Raw genomic sequence first — 6,000 nt, 5'->3', positions numbered from 1 at the left:
ACGTATTTATCATGTTTTTCTGGGAACAAATTCCGCAAGATTTTTAGTAAAAGAAGTACTCTGATTTTTATAAAGCATAAACAAAATCGGTCTTTTCTGGCTGTGAAAATGGGGATGTCACATTCGGGGCTAAGCATTTTTAGACGATGTAATAGTCTAGGTCAACTATTGTAACTTTTTTTGATGTAATAAAGATGAAATATTTGAGTATTATGTGAATTATGTGAATTTATATGCTTATTATTTATTTATAAATGTATAATAAATAAGGAATAAAAATAAGCGTCAAAATTAAAGTGTGAGATAAACCCGATATCTTTACATAAAGTTATAGTGGTCGAAACAAAGATTCCGGAGATATAAAGAACGCCGAAATCGGAGTTATAACAAAGAAGTTATGACCCGTCGAAGTTTCACGACGGAACCGGCACGACACCGGGAAGCGTAAATAGTGAATTTATGATAGAGCGACTTTTAGCCTTAGCAATCTAAACGAAAATCGTAGAATATGTTAAATCGAGAGCGTCCATAAAAAGAACGCCCAAATCTGACTTCGTATGAGGAAGTTATGATTTTTCGAAGTTTCGGCTTAGCGGTGTACAGCCCGAAGTTCGAATATTAGACCGAACGGTTTTTAGCCGACACAACCTAAACGAGAATCGAAGATCTCGTTAATAGTAGCGTAACGATAAAATGACAGAAGAAAACGGACGTCGGATGAAGAAGTTATGAATTTTTAACGGACCAATCCTGTCCCGGCCTGTTAAAAATATAAATTTAAAATAAAGTCAAAATTAGCCGACGGAGTCTAAACGAAAGTTGTAGAGTACGCTCCCACCTACGCGTGGATATAAAGAACGTCAGAAATGGAGCTCGTACGAGGAAGATACAAATTTTTAAATTTTAGACTCGAATTTGCGAAGCTTGTTGCTCGATTGATGACGTGGCAAGATCCTAGCCGTTGCTTGCTGATCATGCCTCGCTTCGGATGAAGGACACATCGCCTTCGCATACGCCCAGCGTCCGAAGCTCGGTACGCGCCGCGTACAGCTATCCCCCCCCTCGGTCCACAAGCAGCCGTGTAGCTCCAGCCGATGTCCAACACGTGTCTCGTACGAAGCCATCTGGCAGTCGGATGCGAACTACGCCCCGCGTAGCCAAGGAGTACGCCCAGCATACGTCCGAGGCTCGCGGCTATAAATACCCTACGAAGGCAGCCGACTTTCTTGCACCAAAATCACTTCTCTCTCTAACTTCTTTCTCTCTCTCTAGGGTTCCAAACCCCCCCTAAACCCTAGGTAAACCCCCTAGCTCCCGAAGGAAGCCCCGAGGCTCCCGGAGTCCCAAGAAAAAGGGTCTTTCGGTTCGGAAACGCTGCTCCAAGCAAAGCCCGGTTTTCTTTAAAATTCGCTGTAAGTGAGCTACGCCTATGAAAATTTTAATATAGCTTTTAAATAATTATAGTAATGTTATTAGGTCCTTAAAATAATTATTTGGGCTATTATTATGAGTTATATAGAGTGTTGTTTAACGCTTATATAATAATAATAATAGCTAGACTATTAATTAGTCGCGGTTAACGTTAGACTAAACCCTAGTGGTATTGATACTAGGTTTTGTCGAGGGAAACTTATTTTGAGATAGCGAAGCGCTGTTCGAGTGCAGAGTCACCACCTTTCAGGTGAGTGCATAGTTACTTTTAGCTTACACATAGATATGAAGTATTTTATATAAATTATGTGCTGTGTGTGCATATTATCTGTATACTTGCTATGTATGCTGGATGAACGATTTTATACATGTTTTAAATGATTTAAACTGTATATGTATTTTATATCTACAAAATGTGTTGGGTAAAACATGGGTAGATGTAATAGTTGCTGTGTGACAAAATAAAATAATGAGAGGCCTCGTTATAGATGTTATTGATGATCCAGTCATCTAGCGGAGTATAGATAACGACCACGGACTATTCTAGACAGTCCAGTGGAACGCTAGCAGACTCGCAACCTGTAGGTGTTTATTTGAACTGTGTGTTTACCAGCAGTACTCCATCCCCCACATGTTTGCCTTATTTGACATGAATTGCTGAGGAACCCCCGAAGCATGTGTTGTCACCCCGATGAAAGTCCTTAGACTAGGTCCCTTGTGTTAGATGTTTTAGGGACGTAAAATGAGGATAACGGGAACGGGTAATCGGGTTTGCTTGGTTTGATAAAGTTAATAAACTTATTTATTGTGGGTTGAAAACCCTATGTGCTCACCAGGCTCCCAAGCCTGACCCACTCAGTTTCTTGTATTACAGGTAGTGGCGCATGAGCATAGATGTTTGGATGAGAGATAAAGGATTATAGGCCTGTAAATACGAAATAATGTAGTAAGGCTTATGTTGTACTGTTTATGATTTTGATCTGTATCGAACATGACATCCCGAGTCTTTTAATGAAATACATTTCCTTGGAAATGCTTTTGATAAATCTTTATCATATTTTGTTTTGGGACAAATTCCGCAACACTTTTATTTAAAATGTTACTCTGATTTTCAAACAAGCATAAACAAAACCGGTCTTTTCTGGCCGTGAAAATGGGGATGTCACAGATACGGGCCCCGCCCACACTCACTAGTCATGAAAATACATACAAGCTCTAAACGAACAACAAATATTACTAGCATATAAATATGTACCATATCAGCTATCTATGAGATACAGGCCTCGTCCACACTCAGCTACTATGAGATACGGGCCCCGCCCACACTCGCATTCCTAACAACATATACAAGCATCACACACACAACAAGTATAGCAATCCAATAATCTGACTGATATCTATACTCAGATAATAATGAGATACGGGCCCCGCCCACACTCAGCTACTAACACATATCATGTGCGGGCCGACCTTGGTGCCTTAGACCCGTTCCTACTGGAAGAGGACTCACCTCACACTGCTGAAGTCCTGCTGACAAAACCCTAGCTGCTGGATGACAGATTCCCGAATCTGTCAATCATCAAAATAACACCCAATTAATGATCGGGTTCCAACACTTATCCATATATCCATGCTTGGGGTAAAAGACTACCTTACCCCTGACTTAGCTTGACTCCAGCCCAAGGCCCAATCCAAAGGCCCAAAAAGTCTAATAATGAACCAAGGCCTAACTATGGCCCAATTTTCCAAATTGGGCCCAAACCTCTACATGGTATTGCCTTAAGGCCCAATCATTTATTCTTGGTCCAACTCTTAGCATTCTAAGGGCCCAATACCATATAATCATCAAGGTCCCATCTATGGCCCAATTTTCCAAATTGGGCCCAAACCCTCATATGGGCCTTACCCTAAAGCCCATCTAAATGTTCTAGTCCATAAGATTATTCTTGGATGGCCCATATTGGCCCAATTACCAAAGCCCAATAGGAAAGCCCAACTCAAGGTCCAAGTGAAATTAGTGTTTTACATAAAATGACGATTAGGGTTAAGTGTTTCTCACTTAACCCATTAAGGACTTAATCCATTAAGTCCTTTACTCTACTAGATAAATGATATGGAATAATTTGGGCTTAATACACAATTCAATCCTAATGGCCCAAAGGTGGGTCCCAATAAGTCCAAGGCCCAAATACTCACAATTAGGGTTTTCTAAACCCTAATTAGGGTTTCCCCCCAAACATGGCCCAATAGGCCCAAATTAATCTTTAAGCCCATTAGGGTTTTGCTAGGTCCATTAGGGTTTTGCTAGTGGGGCACCACCCACTACCACCTCGGGTAGTGGTGGTCAATGGCGGCTCACGGCGGCGGCCACCACCTTACGGTGGTGGTTCTTATTATTTTTTTCATTATTCAATGCTAATTACAGTCACAAGGCTTTTATCCAAAATAACACACACACACACACTCACTAACACACACACACACACACTGACTAACATAATACACACACAACCACCCTAGTGGTGGCCGGTGGTGGTAGAGGGTGGCAGCCACCACCTCACGGTGGTGGTGGTGGCTGTTCTCATTTTTCCGGTTATACAAAACACACGCACCAACATAAATGTACACACACACTATATGGTCACCAAACGACCCCAGCCACCCACCTGGTGGCGCAAGGCGGCGACAGAAGCTGCATAACGGAAATGCAGCAACGACAGCCACCACCTCACGGTGATGGCGGCGATTCCCTCGATTCCCAGCCGAGCAAACCCCTGCACACGCTTCGTGGTCACGATCTGAAGAGCGAAACGTCCCCAACTCAGCGGCTACGGTTGGCAAGCGATGACCGGAAACCCAGCAGCGGCGGCCAAAGCCCACCATCGGTTCCCGTCGACGTACACGACGTCAGGCCACAGAAGAACGAGGAAGAAGGTGTAGGCGGTGGTCCTTCCGCGGCAGTTCCCGACTTCACCGACAGTGAAATCGTAGCGGCAGTGCTCGAAATCGGCTGGCAGCGGTGGCAGCAGCTTCGCTCGTCTAACTCCTCACAGCCCCGTCACCAAAACCTTGACTCATTGAATTCTCTCTCTCTCTCGCCGATAGAACACATGGTGGAAGTCCGGTGGTGCTAGGCGGTCGGAAACGAGCGAGGTGGATGGTGGCGCCGGAGACGGAAAGAAGAGTGGGGCGGCTGCATTCCAACTCCTAGGGTTAGGATTTCTAATATACCAAATATATATGGAGGCTGCATGAGGCGCACCCGAGTCCCTCCAAACTTCTGCCCATTTTTACGAGTTCAGCCCCTCCTTCATTAAAGCTTTTCAACTTTAATCTAATATTTACTCTTTTGCCCCCGAGCCTCTAAAATCTTTTCAAAAGAAGTCCCATTAATTACCATTTAGACCTGCCGTCATAAATACTTACAAAACTAATCTGGAACTTACACTTTTAACCCCCAACTTCTAAAATTCTTCGCAATTTAGGCCGGGACTTACATTTATTAATTTATTTAAATAAACGGGGCGTTACATAACATGTTTTTAACCATTATTAGTTTTTGTTGTATTTGTGATAGGAATGGCCGGAAGAATGCGTTGAAGACCTAATAGGAATAACTTGAAGAATGAATAAAGTTTGATCATACTCACAATTTAAGAATGTTGTTATTTTTGAAAAAATTTATTCATTTTTGTTGATATTCTTCTAGAATATATGTACAATTATATTAAAATGTATAAGGCTTTTAGTCTGTAATAATATGTATGAATTTGTATTTAAGTTCAGATGTATAATAATATATTAGAATGTTGTTATTTTTCAACCTCAAATTCAAGAATTTTGTTATTCTTCAATAATATTCTAATAAAATAAAATTCTGAAAGAACATCATTCTAACAAAAAAATATTCTGACAGAATAAAAACGGTTATGTTTACAAATTACGTTAGATTTAAATTGAATTAATTAAAAAAATTCAGATTTTTAAAATTAGGAGAATTAATTATCCCTAAAAATCCGAAAATTTCATTTTATAAATGTAGTTAATTGTCCAAAATACAATTTTGCTAAAAATTGTGGGATTATATGGTACAAGTTATCCCATTGTAATATCATACACTCTCAAATCATGTTCATTGATTAATTCCATCCATTGGTCCAGATCTGTGCATTCTGGCATACAATAGTTAGTAAATTCAAAATAACCTAAACCTATATATATATATATATATATATATATATATATATATATATATATATATATATATATATAATCGAGAAAGAATGAGAAATGACTATAAGTTATTATGGGGATTGTAGGTGCAAAATCCATTTTTAGCATGTAAAACTTGGGAAAATCTTAGAAAAACCCAACATATTTTTATGAAATACTTAAAAAACCATTATATTATTTTTAGTGCACTAAAACCCTTATATATTCTCAAAGGGTTATTTAAATCTTTTTGACCTTAGAAAAAACCCAATCTATTTTCATCTAAGCATTACAAAAACCAATATATTATTTTTTTTAGCACATCAAAACCCTTATATTTTTTGAAAATTTTTAATC

Source organism: Lactuca virosa, chromosome 8, assembly GCF_052849685.1.
Source record: "Lactuca virosa cultivar CGN04683 chromosome 8, Lactuca_virosa_CGN04683_v6, whole genome shotgun sequence".
Lineage (NCBI taxonomy): Eukaryota > Viridiplantae > Streptophyta > Magnoliopsida > Asterales > Asteraceae > Lactuca > Lactuca virosa.
This window is presented reverse-complemented; position numbering follows the sequence as displayed.